The 27,979-nt window shown below is 43.3% G+C and overlaps 1 protein-coding gene and 2 pseudogenes across 1 annotated transcript in view; all 3 read right to left on the reverse strand.

Annotated features, from left to right (window-relative positions):
• Window positions 1-27,979, reverse strand: part of LOC116504750 (zinc finger protein OZF-like) — a 183,981-nt gene that overhangs the window by 65,503 nt on the left and 90,499 nt on the right. The gene's annotated exons all lie outside the window — the stretch shown is intronic.
• Window positions 474-27,639, reverse strand: LOC116504747 (annotated as a pseudogene).
• LOC116504798 overlaps window positions 19,655-27,979 on the reverse strand; it is a 133,148-nt pseudogene continuing 124,823 nt past the window's right edge.

Genomic DNA, 27,979 nt, shown 5'->3' on the forward strand with positions numbered 1-27,979 from the left:
GTAATTTGACTCCACGTGTATACTGTTTTCTCTTATATTTTCATTACTATTATTATGATTATTTTTTCTTTAAACTAGGATATATTAAGCATATTGACATGTAGTGGAAATACACCAATGAGAGGAGTGGGAAACAGAAGGGAGAAGAAAAATGGGAAGAGAAGGATAGGAGAGAGGGTAAGTGGGGAAGATGAGGAGGATAAGGAAGAGTGGATTGTAGAGAGAGGAGCAGTAGAAAGGAAGGGGAAATAGAGTAGGAAAGGATGATGGAGGGAAGATAGAAAGTTGGAGGGTGGTAGAAGAAAGAGGTGTATGGAGAGCAGAAGAGCTATAATGGGTTTTTATTTTTCTGGGCATTGTTGACAAGAGGAACTGATGTAATTATTATTTAATACTATATGATACGGGTTATGTATAGTATACATGTGAGTGTATGTTATGAAAATGGAAATAAAAAAGTATTTTTTTAAAAAAAAAGAACAAAGCTCCAGACATCGATGCCAACCATGGGAACCAAGGACGTTTTGGCAGGTTTACAAGAGCCTAAAAAGACTTTCTCACAACAATACTGGAAGTCTCCATTGGACAATGTGTCCTGGCCTAATAGCAGAGAGGGAAAACTTGAACTTTATGTGCATTTGCGCGGGAAATAGATCTGCTTTTGCCCTCATCTTTACCGATATAATGTATTCATTAAAGCTTTCCTGCTTTCAACCTGTGCATAGAGAAAATCTCCCTGTTCCAAGAGCAATGTGAAAGTGAAATGTTGGACTGGATTACTCTGAGGAATGGACTTTAAGAGAGGATCAATTTCCAAGGAAGATTTTATTCTGGTAAACTGAGCAGAGGTAATTTCCAAAGAGGAATGGGTGATGACAATTTCTCAACAGAGAAAAAGACGGCAGGTGCATTATATTTTTTTTTATTTTTTTTGACTCCTTTCCTGCTTCTCTGTATCAATTGTTTTTGCTTGTTTTGCATATTTTATTAATTAAAATTTTGAATTAAAAAAAGGAATGTGTATCAAACAAAAAGTGGGGCAACTTTGATAGTATTATCATGCAGATCTGTATTACCAATCTTTCTTCCAACCTTTTGAAATGCCTTTTGGAAACATTTCTCTCAGCATATATAGACAATCATCTCCCCTTCCCAAGCCCCCCTTTTCTGGCTCTGCTGGTTACGTGATTTCCTCTTTGACCTAATGAAAACATCTGTGTATGCAAAGTTACAGACGCACAAGACATTTAGCATGGGTGTCCTTGGAAGCATCTCTGGCCAGCACCAATGAAGTTGGCTTCCTTTAATCTCTCACCCACTGAAACTCTTTGATCCTAAATCCTTGGCAGCGACCACTCCAAAAAGATTTTTAAAATTTCTACAAAAATAAATACAGGTAATCCTTGGGTTACAAGTGTTCTTTTAGCAAATGTTCAAAGTTACACGATAAGCCCCCCTCCCCCCACAGCATTTACATACAAATCCCAAAATTATGAATACGGGAGCACCACGGCTGTTGTTCATCCTTACGAACGACCGCAGAGGCTCTGTTATATTCACCCCTATTCTCCCAACCCCAGCTGAGTCTTCACAGGCATTTTGCCTGTGGAGAGTGACTTAACTTTCAAAGATCTCTCTGCTGTGCTTTATTTGCCTGCATTCAGAAGACAGAGGCCTAACCTACCGCGAGATCACGCAAGGTCAGTAGTCTTGAGTAATCTGACACTTTAGGGATCTATTCTCTGTGAATTGAGGCATGGACGTTTGCAAATGGTGAGAAGACTTCATTCTTTCAGTCCTTCCCTCCATTTGCCGTTTTCTTGCCAAAGCCTGCTGGGAGATTGCATTCCCATAGGGTCTCAGCAGCCCCTTGCAAACTGCCTTTGTTGGCACCAACTGAGCTTGGGAGGAGTGGGTGTGTCCCTCTGAGGTCCTGTTCCTACAGGCAAAGGCTTTTTGCAAAGGGCTGCCAAAGCCTACAGGAACGCAATCCTCAAGTGATTTGCCAATGAGAAAGCAACTCTAAGAAGTCGCGCACAGCCTCTCAGGGCTGCTTTCTTGGCGCCAGATGCATTGTCCAACTGATCTGAAGCAGGAAAACAATGAGTGTGTGGGCGAAAGCAGGGAGTGATGTCGTTCAATGTAAGAGATTCACTCCCATAACTTCTCAAGTTTCAGATGCAATGGGCAGGATCCATTACATTCATAACCCAAGAACTACCCATATCCAGCAAGTTCTGCTGCTAATGACCAGATAGGCATTATCACACTAATATGTTGCCATTTTTTCCTTCCTCCTTCCCGTTTAACGCCATTACATATTTTCCTATAAAAAATTAGGCAAATTCTTTGTAGTCAAATTAAATAGTCAATTTCTCAGTTGGATTTACAGAGGGACTTTAGAAATGAAATTCAAATCTTTTCTACACTCATCACTTGGGGCCTCATGTGAATTTTCTTGTGTGCAATAAGGGTGGAATTTTTCCTGAAGCACCATCCACATTCGGCATACTCAAATGGTTTCTCCCCTGTGTGTATAAGCATATGATTTAGAAGGGTAGTCCTAACACTGAAATCTTTCCCACAGTCTGGACACATATGGTTTCTCTCCTGTGTGAGTTCTCTGGTGTGTCACCAGGCTGGAATTCTCACTGAAACTTTTTCCGCAATCAGAACATTCAAAGGGTTTCTCTCCTGTGTGTCCTTTGGTGTGCCAACAGGTTGGAATTCTGACTAAATCTTTTACCACAATCAGGACATTGAAAGGGTTTCTCTCCTGTGTGAGTCCTTTGGTGTGTCAACAGGTTGGAATTCTGGCTAAATCTTTTACCACAATCAGGACATTGAAAGGGTTTCTCTCCTGTGTGAGTCCTTTGGTGTTTCACCAGGTTACAATTGTTACTGAAGCTTTTCCCACAATCAGGACATTGAAAGGGTTTGTCTCCTGTGTGATTCTTTTGGTGTGTCACCAGGTTGGAATTAGTACTGAAGCTTTTCCCACAATCAGGACATTGAAAGGGTTTCTCTCCTGTGTGAGTACTCTGGTGTAAAACGAGATGAGAATTTTGACTGAAACTTTTCCCACAATCAGGACACTCAAAGGGTTTCTCTCCTGTGTGAGTCCTTTGGTGTGAAACCAGGCCTGAAAGCTGACTAAAACTTTTCCCACAATCAGGACATTTAAAGGGCTTTTCTCCTGTATGAGTCCTCTGGTGTTGCACCAAGCTGGAATTGTGCCTAAAACTTTTACCACAATCACGACACTCAAAGGGTTTCTCACCTGTGTGAGTCCTTTGGTGTGAAACCAGGTGGGAATTAGTACTGAAACTTTTCCCACAATCAGGACATTGAAAGGGTTTCTCTCCTGTGTGAGTCCTTTGGTGTGTCACCAGGCTGGAATTGGTACTGAAACATTTTCCACAATCAGGACACTCAAAGGGTTTCTCTCCTATGTGAGTCCTTTGGTGTGAAACCAGGCCTGAAAGCTGACTAAAACTTTTCCCACAATGAGGACACTCAAAGGGTTTCTCTCCTGTGTGAGTCCTTTGGTGTGTCACCAAGCTGGAATAATGACTGAAACTTTTTCCACAATCAGGACATTTAAAGGGTTTCTCTCCTGTGTGAGTCCTTTGGTGTGTCACCATGCTGGAATATTGACTAAAACTTTTACAACAATCAGGACACTCAAAGAGTTTCTCTCCTGTGTGAATCCTCTGGTGTGAAACGAGGTGAGAATTTTGACTAAAGCTTTTTCCACAATCAGGACATTTAAAGGGTTTCTCTCCTGTATGAGTCCTCTGGTGTGAAACAAGGTGAGAATTTTGACTAAAGCTTTTTCCACAATCAGGACATTTAAAGGGTTTCTCTGCTGTGTGAGTCCTCTGGTGTATCACCAGGGTGGAATTGTGACTAAAACTTTTACCACAATCAGGACACTCAAAGGGTTTCTCTCCTGTGTGAATCCTCTGGTGTGAAACGAGGTGAGAATTTTGACTAAAGCTTTTCTCACAATCAGGACACTCAAATGGTTTCTCTCCTGTGTGAGTCCTTTGGTGTGTCACCAGGCTGGAATGATGATTAAAACGTTTTCCACAATCAGGACATTCAAAGGGTTTCTCTCCTGTGTGAGTCATCTGGTGTGCCAACAGGTTGGAATTCTGACTAAAACTTTTACCACAATCAGGACATTGAAAGGGTTTCTCTCCTGTGTGAGTCCTTTGGTGTGTCACCAGGTTGGAATTAGTACTGAAGCTTTTCCCACAATCAGGACATTGAAAGGGTTTCTCTCCTGTGTGAGTGCTCTGGTGTAAAACGAGATGAGAATTGTGACTGAAGCTTTTCCCACAATCAGGACACTCAAAGGGTTTCTCTCCTGTGTGAGTCCTTTGGTGTGAAACCAGGCTTGAAAGCTGACTAAAACGTTTCCCACAATCAGGACATTTAAAGGGCTTTTCTCCTGTATGAGTCCTCTGGTGTTGCACCAAGCTGGAATTGTGACTAAAACTTTTACCACAATCAGGACACTCAAAGGGTTTCTCTCCTGTGTGAATCCTCTGGTGTGAAACGAGGTGAGAATTTTGTCTAAAGCTTTTCTCACAATCAGGACACTCAAATGGTTTCTCTCCTGTGTGAGTCCTTTGGTGTGTCACCAGGTGGGAATGATCATTAAAACGTTTTCCACAATCAGGACATTCAAAGGGTTTCTCTCCTGTGTGAGTCATCTGGTGTGCCACCAGGATGCCTCTCTGACTAAAACATTTCCCACAATCAGGACATTCGAACGGTTTCTCCTTGGTGTGAGTCCACGTTGCCATACTTGCGAAAGCATTTATTGCATTGGGAGCACTTTTAGGGCTTCTGTCGTGTGGGTCGTTCCATGAAACAAAACGGAGCTGTTGTGACCAAAGGTTTTGTCACATTCAAAGTATTTGTATGGCTTTTCTCCAGTCTGGATCCTCTCATGCGTAATCAACTATAATTTGCAAGTTGTATCTTTCACACAACTGGCACGTCTATGGAGCTTTTCCACAACTTATATTCCTGAAGTGATCAAAAATATGGATGGTCCCTTGTTTGATGGTGTTTTGTTTCAAGCCGTTTTCTTCCTCCCAGAGCAATGCCTGTCACACTGTCTGCTCTACGTGGTTTTCCAATTCTCCTTTTCCTCCCCAGTAACTTCCAGATATTTCCCTCTTTTGCTGAATGGAAAAATAATCTCCCTTGACCATTCATGTAATATATGCTTGAATTCACACTCTCCGTTTCCCAGCTAGAAATCTCTTCTTGATTTTCTTTCTCACCTGCTGAGGAAGTTGGAGAATTGTGCGGCTCTCTGAAGGGAATGGAAAATATTTTGATTTCCAGACTGACTTGCTTTGCTATTCAGTGTTGCTTGTTATCCTCAGTGTCCAGAGTGCTCCTATTGCCATCTTCTTTGTCTATAAGATAGACAAATAAAATGTATCTTTAATTGTGTATAGAATAGTTGCAGAAATGTATCTTTAATTATGTATAGAATAGTTGCAGAAAATGAGGAAAAAAGAAAAGAGCTTATGTTGCAATGAAATAGCAAACATGCCACAATCCTACAGTAATTTTACATTAATCATGATTCTTTTGACACATGGTAAACTACCCAGATCCAAGTTCAAATATCCATTCAATGAAGAAATTGGTTGTTGACTGGGTCAATCAATGAATTCTTAGCAGCGCAAAGAGTTGTTTTCAAACACAGGTGTTATAAAATTTAAAAACACTAAAAATGGAAATGCAATCATGCAACCACAATTTTGCTTTGAATCAAAACTTAATTTTTTCATGCTTAGCTGAAACATGAAAAATGCCAGAGATTTGCATTAGTACTTCAGTAAGACTGCATTTACTTGATTCACGTTGCAACACGGGTCAGATAAAGACTACATCTATAAAAGCCAAAGTGTAGGAGTTTCCTAGTCTCTGACATTGAGGTGTGTGTTAAAACAATGGCAAAGTGTAATGATCTTAGAAAAGCAATTGTTGCTGTACATCAATTTTTGAAGATTTAAAAGGCTATTTCCAGATATCATATTTTTTGGAGTATAAGATGCACCCTTTTCCCTCAAAAAAAGGTGAAAATCTGGGTGCATCTTATACAGCAAATACAACTTTTTTGGCCTCCTGAAACCCTGCCTGCTTCACCAAAATGGCTGTGCATAGCCCTTAGGAGGCTTCCAAAGTGCTCCTGGGAGCAGGTGAGGGCAGATATGAGCTAAAATGGGCCGTTTTTCACTCATTTTTGCTCCCCCAGCCCCCAGGAGCAGTCAATAAGCCCCTTAAAGGCTGTGCATGCCCTTTTTGGATACAAAAATGGCCCAGTTTATGCGAGAAATGGGCCATTTTTGGGTGATCTGCAGAGTGCAAAAACTTTTTTTAAAAATTTGCCTTTTCAAAGTCTTGGTGCATCTTATACTCAAAAAAATATGGTAATTTAAAATCCATCATTCTACACTGAGGAAGATTATTCAGAAGAGGAAACATTCAAGACAGTTGCCAATCTTCCTAGGACTGGACATTCAAGATAATTGTCATAAAGGGAGTTTTGTTCTCACCATCTTCTGATCATGTTATTGGCCGATGTTTGGACCTGGTCAAGGCCAACCATCCTGCATACCAACCTGATGATGGTTCTTGGAGATGTAACCCACATGATACCTAAGGGAGTTGCAGTGGGCAATGGGGTGGGGGTTGTTGGAGGGAGGGGGCTGGGCAATGTTTGATATGTAAGATTTTGCGCTTTTCTGACTCAGACCTTGCTTTTCTTTCGTAGCTATCTTTTCATAACCAGTAAAAGTATTTTAATTCCACAAACAATGGGGTTAGGAGTTTTCTTTCTTGGTTATTGAGGAAGGCATGCCTGACATTAAGCAAGGTCTCAGCTCGCACCCATCCCGGAGTTAAAAGTTTCCGTGGGGGGAGCACCCAAATATCTAACTCCTGCAGCAAACAGGAGAAGGTAATGGCAAGGGTCACAACCAGCGGAAAACCAGAAGATGACTGGCAGGCAGCTGAAAGAGAGGCTGTCATGATGACACATGCTTTACATCTTCTTTAGGAGGTTTGGGAGCGACGACACGTCCATGTAAGTCTTGCTGAAAGGGAAAGTGGATTAGCCGAGCAGGCGGAGGGAGGAGCAGAAAACCTGATTAGCCCTGAAACCTCCCTGAAAACAGCTACCGGAGCTGGGCAAGAGGGAGGGGCACCAGCCACAGCAGCAGGTCATGCTCCCCCAAGGAGGAGGGAAACCCCCAAAGGCACCAAATGCTCAGATCCTCCACGTGGAGTGAAGTACAGAGGAGATCCCAAAGAACTGGGGTTTTTTTTACTGCAAGTTTGGAATTACATGCAGGAGTTTGGGGAGGTTTTTTGTCGGAAGTTGCCAAAGTGAGAAGTGTTACTATGGCTTTGGAAGGAAAAGCGGCTGCCTGGATGGTAACCTTGCATAATGATCATTCCCTCCTGCTGAGGGATTACAAGGGGTTTATGACTGCCTTGAGGAAACGTTTTGATGACACCCCCCCCTAAATCAAAAGGCAAAAAAGCAGGATGAAACCCTTAACCCAGGAGGGGAGGCCTGAGGCTGAGTACACACAGGAGTTTTGTGAGCTGTTGGTGCGCATGCGGGGGAGATCTGAGGAGGCACCAAAAGCAGGAATGGAGGGGCATTGGGAACCCAACTGCTACGCTAGACATCTCCCAAAACTGACCCTGGCTGGTAGGGAGGAACCTGGCTGGCAACTAGGGAGACGCTGTGAAACTGCCCTGGAAAGCGTGGAAGGTGTTGATGTCCTTTCTCCAGGCCAGGAGAAGGAACCCTTCTCTTCCGTGGGAGAAAGTGAAACCGATTCAGATGATGACCACTCAGGACTTAAAAAGACAAAAAAGGTAAGTATAAAAAGTGGAAAGTGGAGGATATAATTAAGGCATTATGCAAACACAAGTAGTAGAACAAATATCAGCAAATAGCCCGAACATGTAAAGATGAAGTGAGGAAAGCTAAGGCTCACAATGAAGAAAGGCTTGCCACAAAAGTAAAAAATAAAAAAAAGTTTCTTCCAACATGTTAAAAACAAGAAAAAAATTAAGGAAACAATTGGTCCATTGCTGGGAGAAAGTGGCAAGTAGGTGACAAGCAACAGGAAGAAAGCAGAATTATTTAACTCATGTTTTCCATCTGTCTTTACACATAGGCATAAAACAGTCCAACCTATCAAAAACAGCACCACAAAAATCAGATTAGGAACACAAGTTGAAATAAGGAAGAAAATGGTAAGTGAGCACCTGTCTACCCTAGATGAATTCATATTGCCAGGACCAGACGGATTATACCCCAGGGTTCTGAAGGAACGTATAGACGAGATCTCAGAACCACTTAAGTATATCTTTCAGAGATCCTGGAGCACCGGGGAACTACCAGAGGACTGGAAAACAGCTGATGTGGTTCCCATCTTCAAAAAAGGGGAACAAACAGATCCAGGAAACTACAGACCTATCAGCCTGACCTCAATGCCAGGAAAGATTCTGGAAAACATAATCAAACAACGAATTAGCGAACACCTATAAGCAAACAAAGTAATAGCTAAAAGCCAACATAGGTTTGTCAAAAACAGATCATGCCATACTAATCTTATGGCATTCTTTGATAATGTGACAAAATTAGTGGACCAGAGGAATGCCGTCGATATAGTTTACTTGGACTTCAGTAAGGCATTTGATAAGGTAGACCATAACCTACTACTAGATAAAGTAGAAGAATGTGGGTTAGACGGCATCACCACCAAATGGATTTGTAACTGGCTGACCAACCGCACTCAACATGTAGTCCTCAATGGAACTGCATCTTCATGGAGGGAAGTATGCAGTGGAGTACCCCAAGGCTCTGTTTTGGGCCCAGTACTCTTCTACATCTTCATCAATGATTTGGATGAGGGAATAATTGGGGAACTCATCAAATTTGCAGATGACACCAAGCTGGCAGGAATAGCCAACACTCCAGAAGATAGGCTAAACATACAGAAGGATCTTGACAGACTTGAGCATTGGGCACTATCTAATAAAATGAAATTCAATGCTGAAAAGAGTAAGGTTCTACATTTAGGCAACAAAAACGAAATGCACAGATACAGTATAGGTGGAACCTTGCTCAACAGTAGTAACTGTGAAAGGGATCTTGGAGTCCTAGTGGACAACCATTTAAATATGAGCCAGCAATGTGCAACAGCTGTCTTTTTGGCAGCTTTTTTAGCCTACACAGTTCTATGCTGCATAAACAGAGGGAGAGGATCAAGATCACGTGAAGTGTTAATACCACTTTATAAGGCCTTGGTAAGGCCACACTTGAAATACGGCATTCAGTTTTGGTCCCCACAATGTAGAAAAGATGTGGAGACTCTAGAAAGAGTGCAGAGAAGTGCAACAATGATGATTAGGGCACTGGACACTAAAACATATGAAGAACGGGTTCAGGAACTGGGTATGTCTAGTTTAATAGAAAGAAGGACTAAGGGAGACATGATAGCAGTGTTCCAAAATCTCAGGGGTTGCCACAAAGAAGAGGGAGTCAAACTATTTTCCCAGGCACCTGAGGGTAGAACAAGAAGCAATGGGTGGAAACTAATCAAGGAGAGAAGCAACTTAGAAGTGAGGAGAAATTTCCTGACAGTTAGAACAATTAATCAGTGGAACAACTTGCCTCCAGAAGTTGTGAATGCCCCAACTTTGAAGTCTTTAAGAAGAAGTTGGATAGCCATTTGTCTGAAACGGTATAGGGTTTCCTGCCTAGGCAGGGGGTTGGACTAGAAGACCTCCAAGGTCCCTTCCAACTCTGCTATTGTATTGTAATGCTGAGGGTAAATTGCAACCATGCGCTTACACCTCACGTAAGCTTACAGAGATAGAAAGGAGATGGGCCATATGGGAAAAGGAAGCTTTTGCTGCTAGATGGGCTGTGATGACCTGGCGACACTTCCTAGAGGGAAATGATCAAATTCAGCAATTTTGGCCAATGACCCGCAAAGCATTAGATGCGGCTCACCAGACTCACAAAAAGCAGGCGGATAAGAAAAGGGTTAAACCTAAAGAGTACCAAGTTGGGGATAGAATGTTTTTGTCCACCAAGTTCCTACAAACCACCCAAAAATCGAAGAAGCCGGGGCCAAAGTACTTAGGTCCGTTCCCCATTGTAAAAATCATATATTCTGTGTCGGTGAAGTTGGAGCTGCTGAAGAACCTTAGAAGAATTTTTCCTGTATTTCATGTGAACTTGTTGAAACCAGAACACACTTCTTCCTTTCGTCCGCCTCAACCTTCACCTCCGGTCCCTCTTCTTATTGAGGGAGAACAACATTTTGAAGTTAAAGAAATCGTAGACTCCAGAAAACATAGAGGTCGCATTCAGTATTTGGTCTCCTGGAAACATTTCCCAGATTTTTACCTTTATCACTGTCTCCCCAGTATTTATTCCTGGCTAGGTCAATCTCCACATCTGCTGCCAGCTCGTACCAACGTTGCAGGTTGTGTGGGGCCCTTCTGTTAACACAGTTGTGGTATATATCTTGGTTCAGGCCATTCATAAAACTGTCTATTAAAGCCTCCTCGGACCACTCCCGCATACGCACCAACAGATCACGAAACTCTTGGATGTACTCAGCCACTGGACTTCTTCCCTGAGTAAGAGTTTTCATCTTGGCTCTCGCCTTACGCTCGGCTAGAGAGTCATCAGAGCGCTTCCTCAGGGCGGCCATAAACACATTGTAATTCCTCAGCAGGGAAAGTCATCATTATGCAAGGCGACCATCCAAGCTGCCGCCTTATTCTCCAATGCTATTGTCACAGTTTCACCTTTCTTTCCTCGTTGGGGAAATCTTCTCCAAACTGTTGCATGAAATTCCAGACCTGGACCAGGAAAAATCCCAGTTCTGTGGGGTCCCCTCCGAATTTCATACGAAGAGGAGGAACTTTTGTCATTCGATGTCTTCGGGGGGGGCTCCCCCCTTGGAGGGGCTTATGTGGCTGCTGCTTCTTGTGCTGGGGCTCTCCCATCCTGATCAGCTCTGCTATCTGCCCCCAGCCCCACCCCCAGGGTGAGGCAGGTCCTCTGCATGTTTCTCTTCTTGATCAGGAAAATCAGCTTCCCTCTCAGTCTGGCGCTCACAAAAACGTTTCCCCCAAGCCTCTTGGAAGAGTTTCATAGCGTGGGACATCACGAGATCCTCTTCTTTGGCTTCCTGCCAAGCAGCTGCAGGTCGCCGGTATTGGCTGGTGGTAGCTCCGGCAGGGATTTCCTCAGGGTCATATCTCTGCCCCACTCCCAACGACCACCTAGGGTGAACGGATCTTTCCTCCAAATCCAGTTCCTCTGTCTGCTCTGTTTCCAAGGGGCATGTGGATCTGGCAGTGCCATGTTGTCCTCCTGGTCACTGCCTGGGTTGGACATTTCTATGAAAGTTTTGTTTTAATTGCACTCCCCTCGAAAGGTATTAGCTCCAGGATGAGCGCGAACTGAGACCTTGCTTATTGTCAGGCATGCCTCCTTCAGTAACCAAGAAACAAAATTTTCAACTCCATTGTTTGTGGAATTAAAAGTACTTTTACTGGTTATGAATAGATAGCAGCAAAGTAAAGCAAAGTCTGAGTCAGAAAAGCACGAAATCATACATATCAAACATTTGCCCAGCCCCCTCCCTCTAACAACCCCCACCCCATTGCCCAGTCTGCAACTCCCTTAGGTGTCATGTGGTTGCATCTCCAAGAACCATCATCAGGTTGGTATGCAGGATGGTTGGCCTTGACCAGGTCCAAACATCGGCCAATACCATGCTCAGAAGATGGTGAGAACAAAACTTCCTTTTTGACTATCAGTCCTGCACCATTTATTCCCATCCCAAATACCATGCCCCCCTCCCCATTTCCATGGCAGCCGAAAGCAAGCAAGCGAAGCAGAGGCTGACATTTGCAAGGGATTGATAAAGTCATACAGAAAAGAATTATTTCTAGTTATTGCTGCTAAGGGTGGCTCTACATATTATTGAGTCATACTTTTTTCACACACTTCTCCATTTTTTAAAATAAAATAAATGATGACCTGATGTAATATGTCACATGTTGTTGTGGTTGTATTTACCTACTTTTAAGAACTTTTAAGTTCTTAACTATGTCATGATTTCTACTATGTCCTGATAAGTAAAATCATAAAAGTCAAGAAGAGTGTACTTCCTTTTTTACATGACTGTATATCTGGAAGTCCTGGGGATAGAGTATACATTTCCAGATACACTCAGAGAGAAATACAAATACACACACCTATGTTGAGATCCATTATCAGTTCTGTGTATAGGGCGGCTATTATGGCTGTCTGGAAAACACAGGGCAAAAACATTAACACAGCTACATTTGATTCGCAACACAAAGCCCTGCCATACGTTAGCTATGCTGAAACACGTATGCAATAGAAGTAATGACTAACCATATGATTGGATCAGTAAGACCCACTGTTTACCTCTTAACACTAAGTAAGATCAGCAATCACAGACTCTTAATTATAAGCGTTGATTAAATCAGGGAGTTCGTTAATTAGGTCAGAGGTTACAACTGATTAACTCTCAAACATTAATTAAGGATTAGAAGTTTGCATGCTGGTAAAAGATTTATTTGATGGGCATTCTTTAGGTCTACATGGAAGTAAATGAGTTACCATATACCATAGACTTGTACAACCATGATTGGTCCACATTGATTATGTGAATCCACCCTTTCCTTGTGTATGCTCAATAAAAGAGGCCTCCGGATTCTATTCCGTGTCGGCTCATCACGAAAGAAACCTGCCTCCTTGTCTTCTTTCATCATTGGCTTCATGAGCGACCCACAGAGAAACCGCATCTGGTGACCCCGACGTGATGATCCGTGTCGCCCACCTCATCTCACCCCCAGGCTGGGAAAAGCCTCGCACTCAGGGCCGGCCGTCAGCCAATGAAGCACCCTCCCATTTTGTGAGTATGAGGTCGGGTTTCTCGAAGGAACAGGTAGAAGTTCGGGATATCTGTAAATTTTCTGGTGTAATTATTCAAGCGATGGGCAAGTCGCTTCCCGTTTTCCCCTCAAAAAAAGATCTTAGTACATAAAGGTACTTAAAAGAAAAGGGAAAAATGTTGAGGTTTCTTTTTTCTCTTGTCTGTTTGTCTCTTTGTCTTCTATGTAACCACGTGGTTTGTTTGTTAAGATTTGTGCCTTCCCTAATTTAACAGATTTGTGCTGGGAATGTAGGATGTGAAAACCTGAGAGTTCTGTTTTTTTCCCTTCTTATTTTCTCCTTGTTCTTGTGTAAATGTGTGCCTAAGTTTTTGTGCACCCTCAAGGTAATTGTATGTCTTCAATCCAAAAGACAGGGATTTTAAAGTGTTCAAAGAAAGGAGTAAACTGGCAGAAATTCCCTTCCCTCAGTTTGTTTCCCCCCCCCCCAAAAAAAAGAGTACAGAGAAGTGTTTTTTTTCCTTCCTTCCTTCCCTTTGCCTTAAAGTAACAACCCAGGAAATGTTTTAAGTTCATTTACAGGAAAAGTTTCATCCTTGCTTCTGTCGTGTGTTTAAATGATTTTACCTGTTTCTTTCCTGAAGCATGTGAATCCAGACCCCATTTTGCATCTGTGATATCCCCATAATGTTACCAGTTTATCTGTTTAGTAACTGATGATTTTACCCTTTTTTTACTCTGCCTGCAAGCTTTCTACCCTCCCCAAGCCCCTCCCTTACCCGTAATCCCCCAACAATGCCTTTTCTGTGGGGGAGGGAACCTTGTTTTCATGTTTTTCAGGCCTGGAAGATTTACTCTTCAGGTGAGTAAAGATTTTTTTTCTTTTGGGGGAGGAGGAGAGTGTTGCCTTATTTGTGCATGTATAAAATGAAGGAAATTCCTACTAAAGGTTTGCCTTCAACCTGAGTAAAAACCCTCTGCACATCTATCTGGCCAACCTACTCGAAACCTGGCCCCTAGACAGTTTTAATTTAGATTTTGTAACAAGTTTGCTGATTTTCTGGCCACCATCAGATGAACTGAAGAGAAGTTCCACCTGAGTTTCTTCCCCGAAAGCAATTAAGAAGTCCACAGGGATATGTTAGAAAGCTGTTAATAGTTGTCTTTTAAAAGAAAAGCAGAGCTCGAGCCCCACCCAGATGCAAATGATGTGTTAATAAAATATCTATATATCTTGCTCTTTAAAACTATGCCAGCGTTCTGCTTGGAGAGCTAAGAGTTTGGACCTTTAAAACTATGCCAGCGCTCAGCTGGGAGGACCAAGCTGGAACCCTGGCCAATGCAAATAATGTGGACAAACATCTCTATACATTGTCTCTATAAATCTTGACCTTTAAAAATATGCCAGCGCTGCTGGGAGATCAAGATAGAAACGGAACATCCCAGGGAGAGACAGATATTAACAATCTAGTGCTTAAGGAGATAGAATGGGCATAACTTTGAGCAAAAGTAAGAAATTTAGCAGGTAACGAGGTAAAGCCTGACTGAATGGGAAGACCTAGGTAATTGGACTTGATTACTTTGATGTAATGTCTGTTAAAAAAATTCTTAGGTGTGCATCTAATAACATGTAGAATTGAATTGAATTGATGGTGATATGTTTGATCAGCTAGCTAAATAAATAAATAAGCTTGGGCTTGACGCTGTGGGGGAGGGAAGAGTAGTTAGGATTTAAGCTGCTCTCTGAGTTTCCCCACTGCTTGGAGAATGAGCCACAAGTTCTCCAAGGAAAGAAATTTGAAGATTTAAAGGGACAGAACCTCCCCCAGGCCTGAAAGTGCTGTTTCATGGTATGTGTGCATGTGTGTGTGTAATCATTTTCAGACCTGGAGGGAAGTTGAAATCTCTTAATAATAGAAAATGGAGCTCATTGGCTTATGTACAGCTCCCTGAAATAATTGTAATGATTGCTTTGTATGAAAAAATGAATAAAATGGGATTTTTGTATGTGAAGTTAATTTACACAAGCAGTCTGATTGCAGTGCAAATGTATGTCAATGGTAAAAGTTGGTATGAATGTACTTTTATTCCTTTCATATAAAGAAGCAGTAAGTTGCAAGGTTGTTTAATGGTATGTGTGTGTATTCTTGTGTGTTATCATTTCCAAACCTGAAGGGAGGGTGAGATCCTCTAATAAATAAAATGAAGCTTGGTGGCTTGTGAAAAAGCTTCCTGAAATAATTATAATGATTGGTTGGCATGAGCAAGCATGTGCTCTGATTGCAGTATGAATGTATATGTCCCCAATGCCCCAGAAAGTGATAACTGAAGAGATCCAAAGACCTGTGATTGCCTGCGTGAACCCCCCCCCCCTTTTTTCCCCCTCTGGGTCATTCTTTGGAGGGAAGCAGGAAAGGAGGGGAGAGTGTGTCTGCTCATTTTTACAGTGAACGTGTGTATGAATGCCTCTGTGCATTCCCCCCCCCCCTTCTTTCCCTCATTCCTTTTGGGTCATTGAAGGGGGGGTGAAGTTTTTCTGCTCATTTAAACAATTTTTTTTCCTCTCTCTTCTAAGAAATTTGGAGTAAATGGGTGACTTGCTCCTTTACCTTTCGCTGTTATCTTTTCATCTATAAAAGTTATGCAGTTACATTTCCTTTTCTGCTCTGAATGCAATTTTGGTTTTTCTCTTTTCCTTCTGGAAATTTTTTAGGTTTAAAATGCTTAATTATACCTATAAACAGAAATGATTTTGAGATATTTTGCTTACATTTGTAAATGTTCTAACATACTTGATGAGAATTTGCTTCCATCTGAATGGAATCTAATATTTTGGAGCGTTGACTCAAAGTACCTCTTTTTTTAATTGCATTTTTTAAAAAAAAAGCTATTTTTCTTCCCTTTCTCTTTTACACCTGAGTGCAATTTTAAAAGCTTGTGAGTCAAGGTACTCTACCTTATGATATTTTGTTTGTTTGTTTGCAACACAAGTTGTTGTCTCTTTTGAAAATTTACTCATCTTACTGCAAAAGTGTTTCAATCATAGAAGCAGTGGGAATGTCCTGTTCCATGAAATTTACATCATTTACATTGTCTGCCTTCTGGAATAATGTTTGGATTTCCACATTTGGACAGAATGGGTGAGATTCCACAACATGGGACTATGTCTGTATAGAACTGTATATTTGGCCTCTCTTTTTCTTCACCTAAGACACAAAGGACTGCTAACTCTTGAATTGGCTGCTGGTGATTACCTGACATGAGGAGAAAAAATTTAGCCAAGCCTGGGACAGACTCTACCTAGCCTGACTGACCACTCTTATCAGCAAGCTAAGCCTAATGCCATCCAGCAGATATGAAAGAATGGACTCTGAGATGGAGAAGTAAAAGACCAAAGGACTTTCTTTTATCCCCAGAAGACTATAGGGGAGGGTGAAAATTGATCCTAAAGTTTTCTTTCTTTGCTTCCTTCACAGAAATTCATTGTTAGATTTCTTTCTTGTCTCATTTATATTGTAATCAGTTTAATGTATTCATGTAAGAATTGTATTTGTGAATGGCTAGTACAGCAATTCTGAACACCTTGGATTTATGTCTGGTGGGAGGGAAAGTTTGTCCAAAATGTCTGTATTTTCTGTATTGTAGAAGCAGCTACACACACACACACACACACCAAGAAAAACAGAGAGAGAGAGAGAAAGAGAGAGAGAGAAAGAGAGAGATAAGAGCCTATTCAGAATTAGATTGAAACTATCTCCACACAGTTTTTCCTAGGTTGATTTTTGCCCCAGGCACAAAAGCCTGGATTGCACATTAGCTAAACTCAATTTGGCCTCAAGAGCCAGGGCAGGTTCAAGAACCATCCCTTTTCTGCTTGTTTAAAACCTGTCTGGAAGCTCACAGAAAATGATATCTGATACTAATTGGCATGGAAAATTGGATACTGTAAATTTCTTTCCAGAAATTTGTACCCTGGTTGCTAGACCTTCATGGTTGAAAGCTATCTGGGAGCCACTGAAGAGATCCTTCTAGTGTCTCTCTCAATGCTTTTTCATCAGAAGAATTAAATTTGAAAGTTTTGAGTTTGAAAGTTTATTTATAGGCCGCCCTTTTCCCTGAGGGGACTCAGGGCGGTTCACAACTCATAATCTCCCTGATCTGACCAATTTTAATCTTTTGTCAAACACGTGTGCATTCCACTCACGTTTTGAAGAAAAAACAAAAAGAAAGGGGGTATGTGGGACATTTAATCTTACAAATTGCTGCTGCATCCAATGCCTACCCTCCCTTTTTCAGCTCTGCAAAGGCCTTTTTTCCTCAACTAGGAAGGACGCTCTTATCAACGAAACTAAATCCCTTCTGGACGCTGAGGACGAATATGAGCTAGACAATAATCTGTTTGTAAAGGTGTTTGCTATAACCAGTGATGATGAAGAATCTGCATTTTGATATGTTTGTTTTCCTCCTTCTCATTTTAAAACAAAATTGAGGAGATGTTGAGATCCATTACCAGTTCTGTGTATAGGGCGGCTATTATGGCTGTCTGGAAAACACAGGGCAAAAACATTAACACAGCTACATTTGATTCACAACACAAAGCCCTACCATACGTTAGCTATGCTGAAACACGTATGCAATAGAAGTAATGACTAACCATATGATTGGATCAGTAAGACCCACTGTTTACCTCTTAACACTAAGTAAGATCAGCAATCACAGACTCTTAATTATAAGCGTTGATTAAATCAGGGAGTTCGTTAATTAGGTCAGAGGTTACAACTGATTAACTCTCAAACATTAATTAAGGATTAGAAGTTTGCATGCTGGTAAAAGATTTATTTGATGGGCATTCTTTAGGTCTACATGGAAGTAAATGAGTTACCATATACCATAGACTTGTTCAACCATGATTGGTCCACATTGATTATGTGAATCCACCCTTTCCTTGTGTATGCTCAATAAAAGAGGCCTCCGGATTCTATTCCGTGTCGGCTCATCACGAAAGAAACCTGCCTCCTTGTCTTCTTTCATCATTGGCTTCATGAGCGACCCACAGAGAAACTGCACACCTACAACATGGAGAAAATCCATGTCTTTCAAGCCTGAAAAATGTCTCTGGCTAGTCAAACCTTTTGTGCTAATGTTAATCACACATTTGATGAATTTGATGATTGCTCATATGTTGAGATGGCAAGGCTGAAGTTTAGGCTTCAACAGGTTTCTGCTAGTCTGAAGTGAAAGCAAAGAAATGTATAAATATCTGTCTTGCACTATGCTCAGGGTTCCTTCCTCCATAGGAGGGACCCGTCACTTCTTACGCTGAAGACCCATCTAATACAACATATTTGCCTACAAAAAAATCAGGCAAAGTCTTCAAATCAGTCATTTCTCAGCTGGACACAAAATGGGAGATTAGAAATGAAATTCAAACCTTCTCTACACTCATCACTTTGGGTCACGTGGGTTTTCTCATGTGCAATAAGGGTGGAACATTTCCTGAAGCACTGATCACATTCAGGGCACATAAGTGGTTTCTCCCCTGATTTGTATAAGGACATGATTTCCCACAGAGCTCTTTCCCACAGTCATAAGGGAAAGTCTCATAAGGTGTCTCATAAGATGGGAACGGTGATTGAAATTTCCCCCCACAATCGGGACATCCAAAGTGTGACAGGAAAATTCCAACAGGGAAACAAAGGCAACAACACAAGCAAAAATTCTTCCTTTAACATAAGGCTTATTGTTTTTAATAATTTGGAACATTAGAAATGAATAGATAATAGCAATAATACACTGCATTAACATATTAATGCAGAGGGCCAATGAGAAATAGCAAGTCCTACAAGCACTGCTATAAATCAAAGAGTCCCGAGCCGATCTTGAACCTTATCTTTTATACTATTCTTCTAATGACATCCTTGCTTCACAACCTCACTAACTGACACTCTCTGTGAACATCGGTGTAACATTACTTTCAATTCTTTATTTCTAACAGTTTCATTCTTCCTATTTTAAACGAATCCATACAAGTGCATATTTTGCAAAAACATATTTCAGAGTTAGCAACGGTTCAGAAGGATTACATATATTTCTGGTAAATTTTGAAATCATCCGATCTGAAAACTTTGGTTCATATCACTTTCTTCTGGGGCTTTCTATTATCCATAGGACTTATTGACTCTTAATTGATCATAGGCTATATTTCTTGATTCTCACAAAAGGATTTCTTTCCTCTGTGAACCGTCTTGTGTGTCACCAGCCTAGAATTGTGATTGAAATTTTCCTCACAATCAGGACATTTAAACAGTTTCTTTCTTGTTTCCTCAGTTTCCTCAGGTGTCTCAGAAGTCTGAAATTTTGACTGAAACATTTCCCACATTCAGGACATTCAAAGGGTTTCTCTCCAGTGGGTATAAGCATATGATTTAGAAGGCTAGTCATACTACTGACATATTTCCCACAGTCTGGAAACTCATATGGTTTCTCTCCTGTGTGAGTTCTCTGGTATATCACCAGGCTGGAATTCTGACTGAAACTTTTTCTGCAATTAGGATTTTCAAATGGTTTCTCTCTGGTGTGACACCAGGCTGGAATTGGTACTGAAACTTTTCTGACAATCAGAACATTCAAAAGGTTTTTCTCCTGTGTGAGTTCTCTGGTGTGTCACCAGGTTTTAATTCTGACTGTAATGTTTCCCACAATCAGGACATTCAAAGAGTTTCTCTTCAGTGTGTAAAAGCATATGATTTAGAAGGCTAGTCACACTACTGAGATATTTCCCACAGTCTGGACAATCATATGGTTTCTCTTCTGTGTGAGTTCTTTGGTGTGTCACCAGGGTGGAATTCTGACTGAAACTTTTTCCGCAATCAGAACATTGAAAGGGTTTTTTTCCTGTGTGAGTTCTCTGGTGTGCCACCAGGCTGGAGTTCTGACTGAAACTTTTTCCGCAATCAGAACATTCAAAGGGTTTTTCTCCTATGTGAGTTCTCTGGTGTGCCACCAGGCTGGAGTTCTGACTGAAACTTTTTCCGCAATCAGAACATTGAAAGGGTTTTTCTCCTGTGTGAATCCACTGGTGTGTCACCAGGCTGGAATTCTGAGTGAAGCTTTTCCCACAATCAGGACATTCAAACGGTTTCTCTCTTGTGTGAGCACTCTGATGTGTAATCAGTTGGGAATTCTGACTCAAACATTTCCCACAGTCAGGACACTCAAATGGTTTCTCCCCTGTGTGTATAAGCATATGATTTAGAAGGCTAGTCATATTACTGAGATCTTTCCCACATTCTGGACACTCATATGGTTTCTCTCCTGTGTGAGTTTTCTGGTGTGTCACCAGGTTGGAATTCTGACTGAAACTTTTTCCGCAATCAGAACATTTAAAGGGTTTTTCTCCTGTGTGAGTTCTCTGGTGTTTCACCGGGGTGGAGTTCTGACAGAAACTTTTCCCGCAATCAGAACATTCGAAGGGTTTTTCTCCTGTTCTCTCGTGTGCCACAAGGAAAGAGTTCCGACTGAAACTTTTTCCGCAATGAGGACATTCAAAGGGTTTTTCTCCTGTGTGAGTTCTCTGGTGTCTCACGAGTTTGGAATTTTGACTGAAACATTTCCCACAATCAGAACATTGAAACAGTTTCTCTCCCGTGAAAATCCTCCGGTGTTGAACCAGGGTCGAATTGGTACTGAAACTTTTCCCACAATCAGGACATTCAAAGGGTTTCATCTTGGTATGAGTCCATGTTGCCATGCTCGCTAAAAAATTTACCGCATTGGGAGCACTTGAAGGGCTTTTTTTCTTATGTGGATCCTTCCCTGAATCACAACAGTTGTTCTGACCAAAGGTTTTGCCACATTCTCCAGTTTTCTCCAGTTTGGATTCCTCTCAGGCATAATCAGCTATGAGTTGCAAGTTGTATCTTTCGCACAACAGGCATGTCAATGGAGCTTTTCCACAACTCATATTCCTGGGGAGATCAAAATTATGGAAGATCCCTTGTTTAGTGCTGCTTTGATTTAGTGGTGATATTCTTCCTTCCAGAGTGAGGGTTGCCCCACTTTCTGCCCAGTAACTTCTAGATATTTCCCTTTTTTGCTCAAAAGAACAATAATCCCCCTTGACTTTTCATGTAACATATACTTGAGTTTTGCATACTCTACTTTCTCCAGATAGAAATCTCTTCTTTATTTTCTCTTTTTTCTCTCTTACCCGGAAGGTGAAGAATTGTGTGTTTTTCTGGAGGAAGTGGAAATCATTTGATTTCTGGACTGATTTGTTTTCCTTTTCAATGTTTAGAGATTTAGAGATTTTTAGAGATTTTTTTAATATTTATAGGCCGCCCTTTTCCCTGAGGGGACTCAGGGCGGCTTACATAAAATGGGGAAGGGAGGGTACAGACAATAGACACAAAATAGTACATAAAAGTAAAATAGTAAACAACATTCATTCATCATTCGGGTGGGGACAGATTATCTTTATCCCCAGGCCTGACAGGCTAGCCAGGTCTTAAGGGCTGTGCGGAAGGTCTGGACGGTGGTGAGGGTACGAATCTCCACGGGGAGATCGTTCCAAAGGGTCGGAGCTGCTACTGAAAAGGCTCTCCTCCGTGTGGTTGCCAGTCGACACTGACTGGCAGATGGTACTCGGAGGAGGCCTAATCTATGCGATCTAATTGGTCGCAGGGAGGTAATTGGCAGGAGGCGGTCTCTCAAGTACGCAGATCCACTACCATGGAGGGCTTTATAGGTGGTGAGTAGCACCTTGAAGCGCACCCGGAGATCAACAGGTAGCCAGCGCAGCTCGCGGAGGATAGGTGTTATGTGGGCGAACCGAGGTGCGCCCACAATCACTCGCGGGGCCGCATTCTGGACTAGCTGAAGTCGCCGGATGCTCTTCACGGGCAGCCCCATGTAGAGCACATTGCAGTATTCCAGCCTAGAGGTCACAAGGGCCCGAGTGACTGTTGTGAGAGCCTCCTGGTTCAGGTAGGGTCGCAACTGGCGTACCAGGCGAACCTGGGCAAATGCCCCCCTGGTCACAGCCGTCAGATGGTGGTCGAAAGTCAGCTGTGGATCCAGGAGGACTCCCAAGTTGCGAACCCTCTCTGAGGGGTATAAAATTTGACCCCCCAGCCTGAGTGATGGAACACTGATCGAATTATTGGGAGGGAAACACAACAGCCACTCGGTCTTCTCCGGGTTGAGTACAAACTTGTTAGCTCTCATCCAGTCCATAACGGCTTCAAGACCCCGGCTCATCACGTCCACCGCTTCATTGAGTTGGCACGAGGCGGACAGATACAATTGAGTATCGTCCGCGTATTGATGGTATTTTATCCCGTGCCTCCAAATGATCTCACCCAGCGGTTTCATGTAAATGTTAAATAGTAGGGGGGATAAGACCGAACCCTGTGGCACCCCATATGATAGGGGCCTAGGGGTCGATCTCTGCCCCCCCACTAACACCGACTGCGACCTGTCCGAGAGGTAGGAGGAGAACCACTGCAAAACAGTGCCTCCCACCCCCACCTCCCGCAGTCGTCGCAGAAGGATACCATGGTTGATGGTATCGAAAGCCGCCGAGAGGTCGAGGATAGAGGGATGGCCTCGGTCTCTGGCTCTCCAGAGATCATCGGTCAATGCGACCAAAGCGGTTTCTGTGCTGTAACCGGGTCTGCCCAAGTGAACGTGCCTCAAGATTTTCTGTCTGACCTCAAATGCGCCCTTCCCCAGGATGACTGGTTCCAGAAGGATGAGTGCACGATGAGGGACGATTTGCCGTGGATCGGCGCCAAACTGTATATACCCGCCTCTCTTCGTCTCGTAGTCCTCAGACAGGCTCACGACTCCAAACTGGCGGGTCACTTTGGGATTGTGAAAACTTTACATTTAGTGAAAAGATAATTTTGGTGGCCCTCTTTGAAAAAGGACATTGAACTTTATTTTGCCAGTTGTCCTGTTTGTGCGGCCGCAAAACAGCCTCCGGGAAAGCCACAAGGCTTGCTCCAGTCTGTCGCCCGCCCAGTTGCCCCTTGGAAGGAGATTTCTATGGACTTCATTGTTGAGCTTCCCGAGAGCCAGGGGCACACCGTCATTTGGGTTGTTACGGATTTGTTTTCCAAGCAAGTTCACTTCGTACCGTGCCACAAGATTCCTTCCGCTAAGGCACTAGCTAAACTCTTCATTTCCCACATTTACCGTTTGCATGGAGTGCCTGATCGCATCATCTCCGATAGGGGTGTCCAATTCACCTCAGTTTTCTGGAAGGAGTTTCTCAAATGTATTGGCTCCGCCCAGGGGCTTAGCTCCGCCTACCATCCTCAGACTAATGGCGCTTGTGAGAGGACTAATTCTGTTTTGGAACAATATTTACGTTGTTTTATCAATTATCAGCAGGATGATTGGGTGGACTTGCTCCCGCATGCTGAGGTGTCCTACAACAATTCTGTCCATTCCAGCACTGGGTTCACGCCTTTCCGTGTTGTTCATGGTCAAGATTTTGTCCCTATTCCTGAATTGCCTCGTGACCAGCCGCAAGTTTCTTCCGTCGCTGACTGGAGCGACCGTCTGAGCCGTGTTTGGCCTTTGACTTTGGCAAGTTTGGATGCTGCCCATCGTGCTCATAAAAAACAGGCTGATAAGAAGCGTGCCCAGCCTTATGTTTACCGGGAGGGTGACTTAGTTTACCTGTCCACAAAATTTCTTCACACCACCCAAAAGTCCAAAAAGTTGGGGCCGAAATATGTAGGGCCGTTCCCTATCGTAAAGGTCATCAACCCTGTCTCTGTGCGATTGCAGCTGCCCAAGCACCTCAACCGGATTCACCCAGTGTTCCACATTAACCTCATTAAACCTGTTCGTGTTTCGCACTTGCGTGCATGACCCTCCTGATGACCCTCCGCCTGCTCCTTTGCTGATTGATGGTGAACAGCACTTTGAAGTTTGTGCAATATTGGACTCTCGCAAGCGGCATATTTTACATTAATCATTATTCATTTGACACATGGAAGACTACCCAGATCCATTCAATGATGAAATTCACTTGTTGACTGGATCAATCAATGAATTCTTAGCAGCGCAAAGGGTTGTTTTCAAATACAGTCCAGTGAAAAAGAAACTACACCCTCTTTAATTTCTATGGTATAGAGAATAACAGAATTGGAAGGGACTTTGGAGGTTTTCTAATCTAAGCCCTGCTAAAGCAGGAGACCATATACATGTGATTGTCACTTCTGGTTTGCTTGTAGGGCCGGTTTTTGGCCTCCCGAGGCTTCAGGGAAGCATCCTGAAGGTTCCAGTGGTTGAAAATCGGAGCTACGGACAAACTGGAAGTTCCCATTTCCTGAACTTCCAGGTTCCCCGTAGGAGCATTTTTCACCCTCCGGAGCATTCAGGGACCTTCAGGAGGCTTCCCTGAAGGCTCCAGAGGGCAAAAACTGCTCCTATGAGCAAACCAGAAGTGACTTCCAGTTTGTCCATAGATCCCTTTTAGCCCTCTGGAGGCTTCATCGGACCCATGGGGAACCCGGAAGTCATCATTCCCAAACTTCCGGGTTCCCCGTAGTTCCCTTTTCACCCTCCGGAGGCTTCAGGGAAGCTCCTGAAGCCTCCGGAGGGCCTCCGGGGGGGGGGAGGCTGTTTTAACCCCCCCTGGCTCCTAGAAAGCCTCTGGACCCTGGGGAGGGCGAAAAAACTGTGCCAAAAGCGATGGGTGGTTTGCTGGTTGCCTGCACATGCGTGGGGATGTTCCGCGCATTGAATTATGGGTGTGGGCATGCCCGCACATGATCCCCACTGCTCTACCCCCGCTTTTGGCATGGGAGCTAAAAAAGGTTAGCCATCACTGCCCTATACCGTTTCAGACAAGTCACTCTCTTGTGTCTTTTGAAAAGCCTCCAATGATGGAGCGCCACAGTGACAGCCAAGTGCTGCTAATAAAGTGCCCTTGATCAATTGATGTGATTGCTGCTGCAAACTCTGACCTATCAATTGATCATCAGCATCATCAGCATCATATAGCACTTTTTTGCCTTCTGAAGCCCCGCCCCTTCACCAAAATGGCCATGCATACTGTTGTGGAAGCTTTCAGAGAGCTCTTGGGGGCTGGGGAGGGCAGAAATAAGCAAAAAATGGCCCATTTTTGCTCCCCCACCAGCAGCACTCTATAAGGCTATGTATGCAGTTTTTTTGACAAAACATGGGCCCGTTTTCGAGAAAAACGAGCCATTTTTTTGCTTGTTTTTGCCACCACGGAGCACTCTGCAAGCCCCCCCCCCCAAGGCTGTCCTTACCTTTTGTTTGAAAAAAAGGGCCCATGTTCGTGAAAAATGGACTGTTTTGGGGAGGTTTGCATTGTGCAAAAACTTTTTTTTTCTTTTCCAAAAGCTCTTTAACTGATTGATGAGAATTACATTGATCAAGTGCTGCAGATTGTCAGCTGTTTCCTTCTCCAGCACATGGATAAATACACTTGGATACTACCTACCTACACACACTCTCTCCCTACCTACCTACTGTATTTCTCTCTCTCTATGGTTTTTTTTTTTTTTTTATGGTTTTTATTAATATTTGTAGGCCGCCCTTTTCCCTGAGGGGACTCAGGGCGGCTCACAGAAAACCAAGGGAGGGGGAACACAACATTAAGACGACAACATATAATAAAATCAACACCATACATTCAATATTCGGGCGGGGTAACGGTCCTTATCCCCAGGCCTGACGGGCGAGCCAGTTCTTCAAGGCTGTGCGGAAGGCTTGGACGGTGGAGAGGGTACGAATCTCCACGGGGAGCTCGTTCCAAAGGGTCGGGGCGACTGCTGAAAAGGCCCTCCTCCTTGTAGTTGCCAGCCGACACTGGCTGGCCGATGGAATGCGGAGGAGGCCCAGTCTATGCGATCTTATAGGTCGTAGGGAGGTAATCGGCAGAAGGCGGTCTCTCAAGTATCCAGATCCACTGCCATGTAGGGCTTTATGGGTGAGTAAAAGCACCCATATCCCTCTATCTACATACCTCTCTCTCCCTACCTATCTACTGTATTTCTCTTTCTATTACTCTCTCTCTATCCCTCTACTTACCTACACACGCAATCTCTCTCCCTACCTACCTACTGTATTTCGCTCTCTCACACCATCTACCTACCTACCTACCCACTCTCTCTCTCTCTCTAACTCTATCTACCTACCTACTTTTTTTTAATTATCCCCTTCAAAACCTTGGTGTGTCTTATACCCCGAAAAATGTGATCGTTGCCAATCTTCCCAGGAGTGGACATCCAAGAAAATCCATCCCAAGGCCAGATGATGCAATGGCCAGAGCAATTTTTTTTAAAAAAGGTTATATATCAGACTCTACAGGCTTCAGTTAGCATGTTAAATATCAAGATTCATGACAGTGCAAATAGAAAAAAAACTGAACAACTCTGGTTCGTTTGGAAGGGTTGCTCTTCTCTCTAAAAAGGTCATAGGAACATGGCTGAGATTTGCAAAGTTGCATCTGAAAAAATCACAGGACTTCTGGAACACTGTCGTTTGCACAGACCAGACCATAATGCACAGTGACATGTTTGACAAAAATCAAGCACAGCATATCAGCACAAGCAACACATGGCTGTTCAATCTCCCCTGAAAACCCTCCAGTGATGGCAGCACCCACAACCTCTGGAGGGAAGCCATTCCCAAAGAATCAACCTTAATTAATATAATAATACAATAGCAGAGTTGGAAGGGACCTTGGAGGTCTCCTAGTCCAACCCCCTGCCTAGGCAGGAAATAGCAATAGCAATAGCAGTAAACTTATATACCGCTTCATAGGCCTTTCAGGCCTCTCTAAGCGGTTTACAGAGAGTCAGCATATTGCCCCCAACAATCTGGGTCCTCATTTTACCCACCTCGGAAGGATAGAAGGCTGAGTCAACCCTGAGCCGGTGAGATTTGAACCGCTGACCTGCTGATCTAGCAGTAGCCTGCAGTGCTGCATTTAACCACTGCGCCACCTTGGCTCCTATACCAAGGTATAGGAAACCCTATACCACTTCAGACAGATGGCTATCCAACATCTTAAAGACTTCCAGTGTTGGGGCATTCACAACTTCTGGAGGGAAGCTGTTCCACTGATTAATTGTTCTAACTGTCAGGCAATTTCTCCTCAGTTCTAAGTTGTTTCCCTCCTTGATTAGTTTCCACCCATTGCTTCTTGTTCTACCCTCAGGTGCCTTGCAAAATAGTTCAACTCCCTCTTCTTTGTGGCAACCCCTGAGATATTGGAAGACTGCTATCATGTCTCCCCTTGTCCTGCTTTCTGTTAAACTAGACATACCCAGTTCCTGCAACGTTTCTTCATATGTTTTAGTCTCCAGTCCCCTAATTTAAAAGAGGTTCCCTCTTCCCACCAGGAGGAAAATTGCAGCCACCAGTTTCACAGCGGGCAGCACCAGTGGGCTTAAATTCGGGGAGGGAAGGAACCTGCAGCAGCAGCAGCTGAGATGTTTCAGCCCAGTTGCTTCTCTGCTTCCAGGCCGTGGAGGAACCGAAGGGCCCGACTTGCTCCAGGACTCTCCTCCCACCGGCCCTCCACTCACCTTCCAGCTGCTGGTTCGATCCTTCGACTCTGGATTGGGCAGCATACAAATGTTATTAAACTTCAAACTTGGAAGAGCCGCCCTGCACACCTTCCTCCTCCCATGAGTCGTCCGGAAGAGGAAGTTCCTCTGCGCTTCTCTCCTCCTATCCTTTCTAGCAATGGTTTAAAACTCCTTTTTTAAACGCAAGCATGGTGTAGAATAGATGGCTTTCTAGGCACAGATGTTGCCTGACCGCCATCTAGCGACAGGAGGTGGAAACGCACACTTGTCCAATCTCCATCAAGGTGTTTGGAAGATGTTTTCAGTGATTCCATGGCAGTAGGTCCTTTTCGATTCCTCGAATCTCACTTTGATCAGTTTCCATCCATTGTATCCTAAAAGGTCCTTAAAAATCCTGT

The sequence above is a fragment of the Thamnophis elegans genome, chromosome 2, assembly GCF_009769535.1.
Source record: "Thamnophis elegans isolate rThaEle1 chromosome 2, rThaEle1.pri, whole genome shotgun sequence".
Classification (NCBI taxonomy): Eukaryota; Metazoa; Chordata; class Lepidosauria; order Squamata; family Colubridae; genus Thamnophis; species Thamnophis elegans.